Source organism: Prionailurus bengalensis, chromosome A3 (genome assembly GCF_016509475.1).
Source record: "Prionailurus bengalensis isolate Pbe53 chromosome A3, Fcat_Pben_1.1_paternal_pri, whole genome shotgun sequence".
NCBI lineage: Eukaryota > Metazoa > Chordata > Mammalia > Carnivora > Felidae > Prionailurus > Prionailurus bengalensis.
In genome coordinates, this window is record NC_057354.1 from 18,907,668 (window position 1) to 18,921,807 (window position 14,140).

Genomic DNA, 14,140 nt, shown 5'->3' on the forward strand with positions numbered 1-14,140 from the left:
GAAATAAATTGACATAAAGGTTGTTGCAGTAATTGGATTTCCAACAGGCTTGTTTCCGGAACTATGAATCATCAGGATTTGGTGATTATGGGGGTGGGGGAGACAGAGGCAGCCGCTGGTAATATGACTTATCCCAATGTCCAACGGAACTGAATGAGGCAGGGACCACCCTGTTCTAGATTGCAGTTTATAGAACTATTTCCAAGGCACACTCTGAGCATGCAAGCACCCTGGGCTCTTGTGTTTGCTCATGTCTGGGGTTGAGGACAGGGGCTGTTTTCTCCTCTCCCTGGGTACCCTCACCAGGCAGGCCTATGCCAGTGGCAACTGTTTGACTTTTAAGTAACCCACAAGTGCACATGGCACCTCCCTCTTTATGGGACTTGGTAACTTTAGGTGTTTCAATAAATTATAGACCCAATGATTATTTACTGTGCCTCACGACTTTTTTGCTGGGTGAACCCAGCGTGAAGTGGGAGGACCTGTTCACCTAGGCCTGTGGCTGTGACCACTTGTTATGGCAGCCAGACTGAGCCTGGAACAGCTCCTCAGTCACTCCTGGTGGCCTGGTGGCCTCATTGTAAATGGGGAGGGAGGCAGAGGAACCTGTGGCTGGCTCCCTCCAGCATGGAGTCCTGGGGCTTGGGGGCTAGGGAGTTGATGTCTTGCTAGGATTATTTGATTTAGCAAATAAGAATAAAGAACACCCAGTTAAATTTGAAGCTCAGATAAATAACAAAAGTTTTTTTAGTATAAGTATGTCCCATGCAATTTGGGATATACTTATAGTAAAAAAAAAAAATCATTATTTATCTGAACTTCAAATTTAACTGGATAGCCTTCATTTTTATTTGCTAAATCTAGCAGCTCTATGCCTGGCCAAACAGCCAAGGAAAAGCCAGCACAGGGAATTTGCTGCTGCCCCTCCTGCTCAATGTTGCCACATTCAGCTTCCACCTGTCACTGCCCTGCTCCAGAACTGTGCATGGTTCCCAGCTGCTTCCCTGCTTCCATAGCACAACCTTGACTCCCTGGCTGCTGTGCTGGGCCTTGCTCTTCTGCCAGCCCAGCTGCCCTGCTTGGACCCTTACCCACCTCTTCTGCTCATGTTTCCCCTGATGGCATGTGTCCTTCCCACTCCCAGTAGCAATTGCAAACACTTAGTGACTACCTCCTGGGTACAGGCCCCATGCTTAGTTCTTCATCTGCACAATCTCATTTCGTTCTCATGAAACCTCATACGGCATATGGACAGTAGTTATCCTATTTTACTGATGAAGAAACTGATGCCCTAACAGTGATTCTTTTTTGTTTTTTAATGTTTATTTATTTTGAAAGAGAGAAAGAGCACGTGCACACGTGCAGGGGATGGGCAGAGAGAGAGAGAGAGAAATCCCAAGTAGGCTCAGCCCCACGTGGGGCTCAACCTCATGAACCGTAAAATCGTGACCTGAGTGGAAATCAAGAGTTGGTTAAGGCAGCTTAACCAACTGAGCCACCCAGGCACCCCGGCCCTAACAGTGATTCTTAAACCTGGTTCCTGTGTCAGCAGCAGCAGCCCCTGAGAGATGTTTAGAAATGCAAACTCTCAGCCTCTGCTCCACACTTAGGAATCAAAATCTCTGGGGGTGGGGCCCAGTCACCTGTATTTTAATAAGACACCCCTCCCCCCCTTCAGTGTTTCTGATTCACACTCTAGTTTGAGACCTACTGCTCTAACAGGTCAAGTGACTACAGGAGTTTGTCACCAGGCAGAGGTCTAGGGGATCGAAGAGGACTCCCAGGAAGGATGTTTGTGATCTCACTGAGCACCATACCTAGGCCAGGCACTAGAGATGCTGCAGCGACCCCACAGTCTTGGGGGGGTGGGGGGGTGGGTAGAAGAGAAAGAATAGACAGGTAGTCCGGCAGTGGCAGTTGCGATTTAAGATGACCAGGCTTAGCCGGACCAAACCCTGAAACCCATAGCAAGATGGGACAGGTCAAGGAGGGCTTTGAAAAGCTTGAAAAATAAGTTGAAATTAGTTAGACGAAGAAGGGTGCGAATGATGTTTTGGGTGTAGGGACTGGTTGGTGCAAAGGCCCTGCAGAGCTACCTGGGGGTAGTTCAGTCTTGAAGATGAAGGTGAGGAGAGCGGGGGGTGGGGGGGGGTGGGGGGGGGAAGTATCAGATTGGGGGGGTGGGGGGAGGGTCCTCTGCCCCCAGAGCAAAGGAAAAAGCTTTAATGGGTGTTGAGATGGCACTAGGGAAGATGGGGGTGGGGACTGGGATGCAGGGGGTTCCAGGCCTTCCTCCGCCCCTAGGTCTGCCCCCGCCACTCCCCAGGCCGTTGCGGAGACTCGACCCCCCAATGGCAGCAGCGGGCAGGTGCTCAGTTCCAGGACCGGCAGTCTAAGACCAGCTCCTTCCGGGACTGACAGGCGGGACTGGGAAAGCAGGGCGGGTCACCGCTCCCCTCTGCCGGCCCCACCCATCCGCCGACCCCGCCCCTGCTTCCAGCTCCGCCCCCTGCCTCCGGCTCCGCCCTCCACCTCCGGCTGGAGGCAGCCAGGCTCTGGGCTACTGGCCTAAGTCGCTTTTGCCTCCCATGCTGCCTTTTCCTGCTGATGTGGCAACGGCCGTGGGGCTACTGAGGCCTCTTCTCTCAGCTTTTCAAGGACAGGCCCTGGATGTGGTCAGGGATTCCTGGGCTGGAGCGCAGGACACTTCCGTAGCTATCTCCTCTTCCTGCCAACGAAGCCTCTGTTGCCAGCGGAGGACTGACCCAGCCTGGCCAGGTTGCCTGGCAGTGTGGGCTGAGGCCGGGCAGTTCCCGATTCCAGCTGTCCTTCCCGGAAAAACGTCAGTTTGGCTGAACCTTAGGATCCGTTTGCGATTTCTAGCCCGGGGAGGATTACTGGAAGACCATTAACCACCGTAGGAAGCAGCGCTTTCTGTGTGTCCAAAATCTCTGCAGGACTTACCAGCTGCCCCATTGGCTTGACCTTCTGCAAGGGACTTCCGTTCCTCCTCTTTTTATTTGGGTATACCTTCTGCCCCGACCTGCTGACATCCAGGACCATGGATGAAAGTCACTAGGCTTTACAATTCAAGAAGGGTCTTGCGTGGTGCCCGCCACTTAAATAGGTATTCAAAAATATTGTTTAGGGAAGATCAATTTCTTCTGGGCCCTGAATTATATATAGATGGAGTGTATATAGTAGGGCAAGGGCAGTCTAAGTGGGTGGAAGTAGTGAGTAAAGGCACAGATGATGGAGAGAGAAAGTAAGTGCCCAGGAGATGACCTGTCTGGCCTTCAGTGTTGGGCAAAACCATGGGCACTGAGGAGCCATGGATGGTTGTTGAGCAGGAGAGAGATAATATTGTTGGTCATTGTACTAGATCCTTTGTGAATGTTATTGCACTGTCTGCCCACATTGTTCTCCCCCTGCCCCCTATCTATACAGTTCATGCCAAGTCAGTTTTTAGATCCCAGATCCATTGTCACTTACTCTGGGAAACCCTCAATGGCAGACAGACTCTAAGGTGACCCCCTGTCTCCCCACCTCCTGGTGTTCATGCCTTCATGTAATCCTTTCCTCTTGAGTGGGGGTAGGACCTGTGGCTTGCTTTTAGAATATGGCAAAGGTGATGGGGTGTCACTCCCATGATTATGTAACATAGAGTCTTGCTAGCAGACTAGTTCTGACACTCTCCTTGCTGACTTGAGGAAGGGAACAGCCATGTTGAGGAAGCCTGAGTGGCAAGGAGCTATGGGTGGTCCCTAGGTCCTGCTGACGGCCAGCAAGAAGTCAGCGTTCTCAGTCCTGCAGCCACCAGGAAATGAATCCTGCCAGCAATCTGAGGGAGCTTGAGCCCCCAAGTGAGAATGTAGTCCCACCATCACCTTGAGCACAGCCTTAGGAGTCCCCGAGTAGAAGACCCAGCTAAGCCATGCCCAGACTCCTGACTCACAGAAACTGAGATAATAAATCTCTGTTGTTGAGAATCCCTAGGTCGGTAGTGATTTATTACAGAGCAGTAACTAACTGATACACCTTCCGGCTAGGGTAACCCCTTTACATAGGCTCTCATAGCATTATGTGCCTTTTCTTTCCTTTTTAAAGTGCTATTTCATCCTTTTATGTGACACTTTGTATATACCATTTGATGAATGCTATGTCTTCATGAGGACACATTTGCTCATCACTTTACCCCCAGAGTCTCTCTCGGTGCCTGACACGTGGAAGAAGACCTACAATAAGGATTAGTTCATGTGTTAGTGAGTGAGTGCTCTTTTTTAATCTTTACTACAATGTGGCTAAGTGGGAACCATTGTTATATAGGAAGAAAAGGAAACAAGGTATTTTTTTTTCAAAGTCTACTATTTTGAGAGAGAGAGAGAGAGAGAGAGAGAGAGAGAGAGAGAGAGAGAATGTGTGTGCGGGGTAGGGGCAGAGAGAATCCCAAGCAGGATCCACACTGCCAGCGTAGAACCCACTGAGGGGCTCAAACCCAAGAACCACAAGACCATGACCTGAGCCAAAGTCCAATGCTCAACCGACTGAGCCACCCAAGAAACCAGTTATTAACATAAACTTAAAGGTATACTGAACAAAATCTTATTATCTTCTAAGTAAACATTTTGGTTTATATATGCCACCATATCCTAATTTTTAGTATGACTACAGAATGAATGATTTGGGAGCAGGGTGTAGATTGCATGGTATGACCTCCTTTGTGGAGCATTGTATTTTCTAAAAAGTACAACCATCCAAAAATACTTTGGGGCTCCTTTGGTTTTCCCAAAGACTTACCTCTTACTTAAATCATTCTTTGGAAACTCCTCCCCGTCACTGTCCTTTTCTGACCTGACCCAAACAGGCCCTCATCTGCTAATGCTTTGAGTGATTCCCACAGTTTGCCAACACCATTCTCATCGGCTTCATAAATTCTACATCTTTGGCAAGATTTGTAGTTTCATTTTGTACTCCATTTGCGCCATACTCCCAGAGGTCAAAGCCATCTGACTGCGGGATGCCGTTAAAACCAAACTCTGCCCTGCTTGGAGAGCCCTCCCCACCGCCCACTGCCGCCCTCCTGTCCCACTCTGCCCCCTTCACCCATTCTGCAGCGGCCATATTCATCTCTTCGTGGATCCCGATCCATGAGCACACCAGAGACACTTCCCCCTTTGCCCTGGAGGTCCCTACAGTGCTTTCCCCAGACACCTTCATGGCTCACTCCCTCACCCACGCCAAGATTAGTCAGATTCAGATGTCACCTTTCTACCCTGACCACTCCCATCCAACCTTTCCTGGTTCTAATCTTTCCCAGGAACATGAACCACCATCTCACATGCTATATGTTTTACTTATTTATGATATTTGGCATTTGTCTCCCCCTCCACGAGAATGTAAGCCCCTGTGAGGACAAGACCTGTCTTCACTGATATATCCCAAGAGTGGCGTCTGGCACACAGTAGGTCTCCAGGAGAGGTGAGCATCCACATCTTTGATGATCTTGCGCATGACTCAAAGTCTCCATCCTCTGCTGCTGGCCCACCTCCTTCTGGCCCCTCTCTCCGATACTCCAGCCCCTGTCTAGGTGATATGAATTGTCAGGCAGTCATCTGCCTGACTCCGGAGGGCCTTCCTAGGGTGCGGGTGTTTTGACCTCACTGTGTCCCCCGCCTCGTCTCCAGCAGGCGTGAAATACTAAATTCCTGTTTTTGTTCTGTGTAACAGCAAGAGGATTAGAGAGGAAGGAGGAAGGATATGGTTGGGGAAGCAATGGCCAGAGTGGAGAGGGAGGAGAAAGAAGACACTCACAGGTTTTCTCGGGGTCCCCACCCACTCAGCTTTCTAAGCAGCTCAGAGAAGCGGCCGGCAGTGGGTGAAGGCTGTGTGCCACATATCCTGAGCTGGGCGCCACGTGGCAGAAACAGTCCTGTTGAGTCATGGGACACACAGCCACACTGCTTTGTAGAGTTTGGTGTGTGGAGTATTTTTGTTTTTTACAGCCCAGCTGCCTGTGTAATGACTTCCTTCCCTCGGCCTTGTTCACAGAGGTGTCCCTGAGCGACCAGCTGAGTCACCACATTCCTTGCAGCTTAAAACACTGGCCCCAGCACCAAGGCCCAGTTCCTTCATGTAGATGGGACCTTTCAAGGCGGCCAGGGAATGCCCAGAAAGACAGGCTATACAGCTCCCGTTTCTAACATGCACCCCTCCCCCAAAACATGATTATAAACCAAGTAAAGATGGAAAGAAATTCCATCTCGTAAGGATTAGGGAATGGCCACAGCCGTGTGCCATGGTCTGACGAATTACTTGTCAGCAACCATGAAAAGGCACCTGGGTGGCTCAGTCAGTTGAGTGCCCGACTCTTGATTTCAGCTCAGGTCATGATTCCAGGGTCATGTGATCGAGCCCCATGTGGGGCTTCGCGCTGCGTAGAACCTGCTTAAGATTCTCTCTCTCTCTCTTCCTCTCTCCCCCTCCTCTATCCCTCTCTCCCCCCCTCCTCTTTTCTCCCTCACTCTCTCCTCTGCTCCCTCTCCCCCTCTGCCCCTCTTACCCACTCTCTCCCTCTCTCTCAAAAATAATAATAAAAAAGAGGCTCTTGAAGTGGTATATAAACCAAAAGAACCTAAAGATTTGTCAGTAACCATGAAGTCAATACTACACGAGGGAGAGGGGAGGGATGAGGAACCAACATCCATGCAGCATGAAGAGTCAGAAACCCAAGCGAAGACTGGGAACTCTCCATGGCCAGCTGGCAGGAAGGGAAACTTGCTTAGCCCTCCTGGAAAATAAGCACATAGTTCTCGGTAACATTAAGTACGCATAGGGCACAGAGGTTAGCAATTTAACACCTTGAAATGTATTTTGAAAATTTGCTCAGATACATGAGAACACCAGGAGGAGGATATTTAGAAGAGCAATGTTCATGGCATAGGTGAACGGGAGGCAAGGGAAGTGCCGAAGGAAGGAGCTAGTAAACCACGGATACCTGCCGGGAGATTCTGCACGGCATTGTGAAGAGATGGCATAGATGTACACACAGCAAAATGGATGGGACTTACAGCGTCAGGCAGGGAAAGCGGGAAGAGCGAAAAGGCACAACAGTTCTCCGGTTTTACTGAGGTATGACTGATGTACAGTCACACACACTTAAGGATTTGAGTTTCAACATGTTTCACTACCCATGAAACCACCACCACAATCAAGATAATGGGTATATCCATCACCCCCAAGTAAGAAGTAGGTCTACATGTATTCAAATGGACAGATGTCTAGCACCTGTTGTTAAGTATTTTTAAAAGTTCAACAGTCTGTAATATAATCCTGTAGTTATAATAATAAAAAAAATGTTTAGATATCCTGAAGACATCTGGAAGAACATGCACAAAACAAAATTATGTTCGCTGTTGGGAATCTTGTGAAAACTGCTTGGCCTTGTTTGGCTGGTGTACCTTGCATTTCAGAAACTGCCCGTGCTGCTTGTCCCACCTCGTGGTCTCCAGTGAAGGTTAACACACTAGCAATGTGTCAGTATGGCCCCCTAACTTTGAGTGACTTTATTAAAATGTCACTGAGGTTGTCATAAGGAACTCCAACATGAGGGGTGCCTGACTCTTGTTCTCCATCCCCACGTCAGACAGCTGTGTCAACAATTTCCTTCAGCTCACCCCCAGGACCATTTTCTCTTCTCATCCCTTCCGATTGGAGACAATCCAGCAGAGGGGCAGTTGTGGCTGGGACAAAAGAGTGATTCCCTAACTTGTTTGCAAATCCATCTTTTTTTTTTTTAAGTAATCTCTACGCCCAATGTGGGGCTCGAACTCATGACCCCGAGATCAAGAGTCGCACGCTCCTGAGCCAGCCAGGCACCCCGCAAATCCATCTTTTATTACCCTTCTTCATGTATTCGTAGGTACAGGGAGGGGTGGAAGATTGTGGGGGCAGGGGCATGTTGAGTTTTGTCTGGTTATGGGCTTTATACAAAAGCAGTCCTTGTTCTTTTGTGTCTGGCTTCTTTTACTTCACGTTTTTTATAAGAGTTCCATGTTGCTGTGTGCAGCTGTAGTTCATTCATGTTTTGTGCAGTATAAAGCATTCCATCAAGTGAATATACCACAATTTATCTGTCCCTTCTACTGATTGACATACGTGTTGTTTCCAGCCTGGGGCTATTGCAAAGAATGCTGCTGTGAACATTCTTCTACATGTCCACCTGTTCCATCTGGGCATGTATTTCTCCTAGGTATATACTCTGGAGCAGAATTGCTGGGTTATAGGTATTCCTATGCTTAACTTAAAAAAATAATGCCAAACTGTTTCCAAAAATGATTATACAAGTACACGCCCTCCAGCAATGTATGAGAGTTCCCCTTGTACATTTACCAATGGTTCTTCCCAGCAACTGGTACTATCAGACTTTGTACTTTAGCCATCTGGTGGGTCTGTAGTACCTCTTCTCTCTGGTTCATTTCCCTGATTACTAATGAGGCTGTGCATCTTTCATATGTTTATTGGCCATGTGGATTTTTTTGTGTGCAGACCCCGCTCTTCCCCATTTTTCCATTGCTCTATATTTTCATCATTTATAGTAGTTTTTATATATTCTGGTTATAAATCCTTTGCCACCTATGTGCATTGAAAATCTTTCTCTTCTGTGGCTAATGATGTTTCTTGATGCACGAAAGGTCTTAAATATAAAGAAGTCCAATTTATCGGTCTTTCACTTGTGGTTAGTGCTTTTACTGTCTTAAGAAAACTTTTCCTCCTTTGATGTCATAAAGATATTGTATGTTATCTTCTAAAGCTTTACTGGCTTACCTTTCATATTTTAGTCCATAATGTGTAGAAATTGGCTTTTGAGGATGGTGTGCAATGGGGTTCCAATGTCATTTTTCCCATGTGGACATTCAATTGACTTAACACTATTCAAAAGATCATTTCCCCACACTGTTCTGCAATGCTATCTCTAACATTAATATGGTTGGGGGGGGGTCTCCTGTCCATTGGTTTTTGTCAACTCTTATAACAATACCATACTGTCTTAATTATTAGAACTTTATGATAAGTTTTGTTAGCTGATAGACTAAATCCCCTCTACCTTGTACTTCTTCAAGTGTACCTTAGCCATTGTTGGCCTTCTGCAGTTTCATATAAACTATAAAGTTTAATGTAAGTTAATATAAATTAGAATGACCATGTCAAGTGCCATATGAAAATCAACTGGGATTGCTTTGAATCTATAGACCAATTGAAGAGAATGACAGCTTTGCAATATTGAGCCTTCTAATCTATTAACATGGTATCTCTCTCCATTATTCATTTATTCTCTAATATTTATTAAAATGTTCATGGTTTCCTCCATAGAGGTCGTACATGTCTTTTGTTAGATCCATTTGTAGGTACTTGGTATTTTTTTGCTATTTCAAAACTGTTTTGACTATTTAACACTATTTTCTGACATTTGCTGGAAGACAGAAGTTGACTTTGGCATATTGATTATGCACCTGGAGAAGGACCTTCATCAGAACCTGACCATGAGCCTGACCATGGTGCCACCCTGACCTCAGACTTCCAGACTCCAAAACAGGGGAAATAAGTTCCTATTGTTTATAAGCTACCCAGTTTATAATACTTTGTTACAGCAGCCAGACTAAGACAATAATTTATTTGAGATTCCTTAGGATTTTCTACCTGCACAATCATGTCATTTTTTAATATATTATTAAAATTTTTTTAAAATGTTTATTCATTTTTGATGTGAATCAAAATTCACATTTTTGTGAATTCACATATTAAAATTTTTTTTAAATGTTTATTCATTTTTGATGTGAATAAGAGACAGACAGCAAGCTGGAGAGGGATAGAGAGAAAGGGAGACACAGAATCCAAACCAGGTTCCAGGTTGAGCTGAGCTGGACACGGGGCTCGAACCCATGAACGGGGAGATCATGACCCAAACTGAAGTCAGATGTTCAACCAACTGAGCCACTCAGGGGCCCCTACCATTATGTCATTTTTGAAGACGGCTTTCTTTCTTTCTTAGCTTTTTGATTTTTTTTTCTTTTTCTTGTCTTATTGCCCTGGCTAGGACAGCCCATAAAATGTTGATTAGAAGTGGTGATAACTGATATTCTTGTCAGTTCCTGAGCTTAGAGAGGAAAATGCTCACTATTTTACCATTAAGAATGGTGTTAGCTCTAGTTGATCCCCCCTGTATCTCCTGTATCAGAATGAGGAAACTATCTTCCATCTTTAGGTTGCTAAGAGTTTTTACTGTGAATAAGTGTTGAATTTGTCAAATGCTTTTTTTTAGCATCTATTCAGATAGCCAAATTATTTTTCCTTTTTATTCTGTTAATGTGGTTGGTTGATTTTTAAATATTAAACCAGTTTGCATTCCTGAGATAACCTCTACTTTGTTATGACTTATTATCCTTTTAATTTGCTGCTGTATTTGATTTGCTAACATTTTGTTTTGGATTTTTGTATTGATGTCATGAGAGATAGTGATATTTTCTCTTGTCATGTTCTTGCCAGGTTTTGGTAGTATGATTATGCTGACCTTATAAAATAAGTTGGTAAGTATTCCCTCTATTTTCTAAGGGAATTTGTTTAAAATAGGTATTCTTATTTAAAATTTTAGCGAGAATATTTTCATTATCTTGTAACCTATATGTCCTCATACTAAAGTATGTCATAAACATCATATAGTTGAATCTTATATTTTGTTTAAATTTGCCCTATCGGGGCACCTGGGTGGCTCAGTCTGTTGAGCGTCCAATTTTGGCTCAGGTCATGATCTCACAGCTCGTGAGTTCGAGCCCCGCGTCGGGCTCTGTGCTGACAGCTTGGAACCTGGAGCCTGCTTCAGATTCTGTGCCTCCCTCTCTGTCTGCCCGAACCCACTTGCATTCTGTCTCTCTCGGAAAAAAAAAAAAAAAAAAAAAAAAAACATTAAAAAAATTTCTAAAAATTTGCCCTGACAATATTTTTCTATTTGTTAGAATACTTAGTCCACTTATATTTGACATAATTACAGACACGGTTCCAAACCATTTACATCTATAATCTTGTTGTCTTCTTTTTGTTCTACCTGGTTTTTGTTCCCGTTTTCCTCTTTTTCTTCCTTCTTTTGTTTCAGCCAAGTATTTTTTATTACCTGATTTTACCCTCTTCGTTAGATTTAGAAACACAATATAACCCATGATAACTATTTTTAAGTGTACAGTTTACTAGTCTTAATTACATTCACATTTTTGTGCAACCAATTTCCAGAATTCTTTTCACCTTGCAACACTGAAACATTTTTAAATGTTATTAAACAACAACTTTCCATCCTTTCCTCCTCCCAGTCTGTGGCAATCACCATTCTGCTTTATGTCTCTATGAATTTAACTATTATAGACACCTGATATAAATAGAATCATACAGTATTTGTCCTTTTGTGACTGGCTTGTTTTGCTCAGCATCATGTCCTCAAGGTTCATCTAGGTTGTGGCATATGTCAGAATTTTCTCCTTTTTAAAGGCTGAATAATATTCTATTGTGTATAGAGACCATATTTTGTTTTTTCATTCATCTTCATTGATGGAGACTTCGGTTGCTTCCACCTTTGGGCTATTGTGAATGCTGTTGCTCCGAACAAGGGTATAGAAATGTCTGTTTGAGTTCCTGCCTTCAGTTCTTTCTGATATGTTACCTAGAAGTAGAATTTCTGGATAATATGGTAATTCTATGTTTAACTTTTTTGAGGAACCATCATACTGTTTTCCAGGGCAGCTGCACTCTTGTACGTTCCCATGAATAGCACAAAAGTGTTCCAATTTCTCTGCATCAACTACAACATCTGGTTTTTTCTTTTTCTTTTCTCTTTTGGATAATAACCATCCTAATGGTTGTGAAGTGATATCTCATGATTTTTCCTTGTCTAAGCTTGGCTTTTATCTCCATGAATATAGTGCCTTTGGCTGTTTTTTAGTCTCTGCCTGACAATTTCCTGTATATGGGGTCATCATGAGTCTGTTTCTTTGTTGCTTTACTTGTTTTCTCTTATGGTGTCTTGTCTTCTTATATGTCTGGCTGTATTTGTGCATTAGAATTGTAGTGCATGAAAAAAATTGTTAGTAGAAACTATTTTAAGGTTAGGGTGATGTAAACTTCTCCCAAAGAGATTTTTTTTCTAGCCCGCAGGAGTGCTAACAGTTTAGGATCCTTTCACTCTGTATTGAGCTTGACATTATCTAGTCCACTCAGATGACTTGAAACCAGGATACATCTGTGCAAGGAATGGATCACTTCCAGTTCACATCTTCTCTTAAATTAAAGCTCTTCAAGATCCTACATTAAAGTGTGAAGAGTTTTGTTTGCTCAGGGCTTGAATGTCACACTGAAGAGTCTGGAGAAGGGATGGGCAGTTGCTGGTCAATCTACTTGGTCAGGGGGCGGCATGATGAATCTTCGTTCTGTGGTCCAGTATGGGAAAAGGAGGAAGGCAAGCTGGGCTAGACTGGGCTAGGGAAACAGAGCTATTCAGAGAGATGGTCTGTCCTGACTGAGGTGATATAAGGCATGGGGTATACCAGGTGGAGTATATATAGCAGGAGAGAAGCCAAGACTCCAGAGAAGTTGCAAGTCATAGTTTACCTGGGCTAGAAACTGGTTGTCTTCCTTGGCCCTGGGCAATCTTTCTGGCCAGCGTCTCCTCCAGGCTAGCCGATGACCACTTGTATAGTCTTGGCTGAGCCTCAATACGCTGGACAACTTCATTATTGTTCTCTCTGTGTCCATTCTAAACCCTGCCTTCTAGTCTCCACCCAGCATGTTGCCCCTATTCAGATCACTTCAGTAAAGCCTTCTTGCTCTTAGGATATGACTCAAATTATTACCATGACTTTCAAGGCTATGCATGATCTGGCCACTGTCCACCTCTCTAGCTTTATCTTCTCCAATTATCTGCCTCATTGTACAATTTTCTTCTTCCTCTTTGTTTAAACCACCATGTATCCTTGACCACCAAAGGGCCTATGCATGTGCTGTTCCCTCTATAGGAAGTACTCTTCTTTCCGCTATTTGCCGAGTATTATGGATTAAATGCATGTATTCCCCCCCAAATTCTTATGTTGAAGCCCTAACTCCCCAGTGTGGTTATATTTGGAGTAAGGCAGTAATTAAGGTTAAATGAGGTCATAAGTGTAGGGCCCTGATCCAGTAGGATTAGTGTCCTTGTAAGAAGAGACACGAGAGAGCTTACTCCCCTCCTCTCCCTGTGCACAAATAATAAGAAAAGTTCATATGAGGACATAGCAAGAAAGCAGCCATCTCCAAACCAGGAAGATAATTCTCACCAAAAACCAAATTGGCTGGGACTTTGATCTTGGACCTTCAACGTCAAGAACTATGAGAAGATAAATTTCTGTTATTTAAGCTACCTGGTCTATAATATTTTGTTATGGCAGCCTGAGCAGACTAATACATTTAACTCCTATTTTTCCCTTTAGATCTCACAGCAACTATTTCCCCAAACATCTTTGAGACAAAGCCACCTATTCGTGGATCTCATGGTACCGTGCACCTTGTAAGATTTATGTTTTTAATTATTTGACCAATGTAAGCCTTATTTACTAGACTGTAAGCTACATGAAGGTCTCCGCTTTTATTTGGGGCTGCATTATCATAACCTAAGTAGGTACACAGTAGGCGCACGATACCTATTTTTGGGGGAAGGAGAGTGGTAGGTGGGGACAGACAATGCCTTGAGCTGGGGTGGTTTTATGGACATTCAAGCTCATCTCTGGTTCAACAGAAACTGTGTATTCGTAATCAAGATGTAACTCTAGGCTCCACCCTGTGATAGGGCTCAGGATCCCGCCCATCATGTTTGGCTCAGGACCTGAGCTGGGTTGGATCCGCCAAACCCTAGTTGCAAGGGCCAGCTGAAGACCGTCTCTGACATCAGGCCTCACCATTGTATTTTTCTTTTTTTTTTTTTTTTTAAATTTTTTTTTTCAACGTTTATTTATTTTTGGGACAGAGAGAGACAGAGCATGAACGGGGGAGGGGCAGAGAGAGAGGGAGACGCAGAATCGGAAACAGGCTCCAGGCTCTGAGTCATCAGCCCAGAGCCTGACGTGGGGCT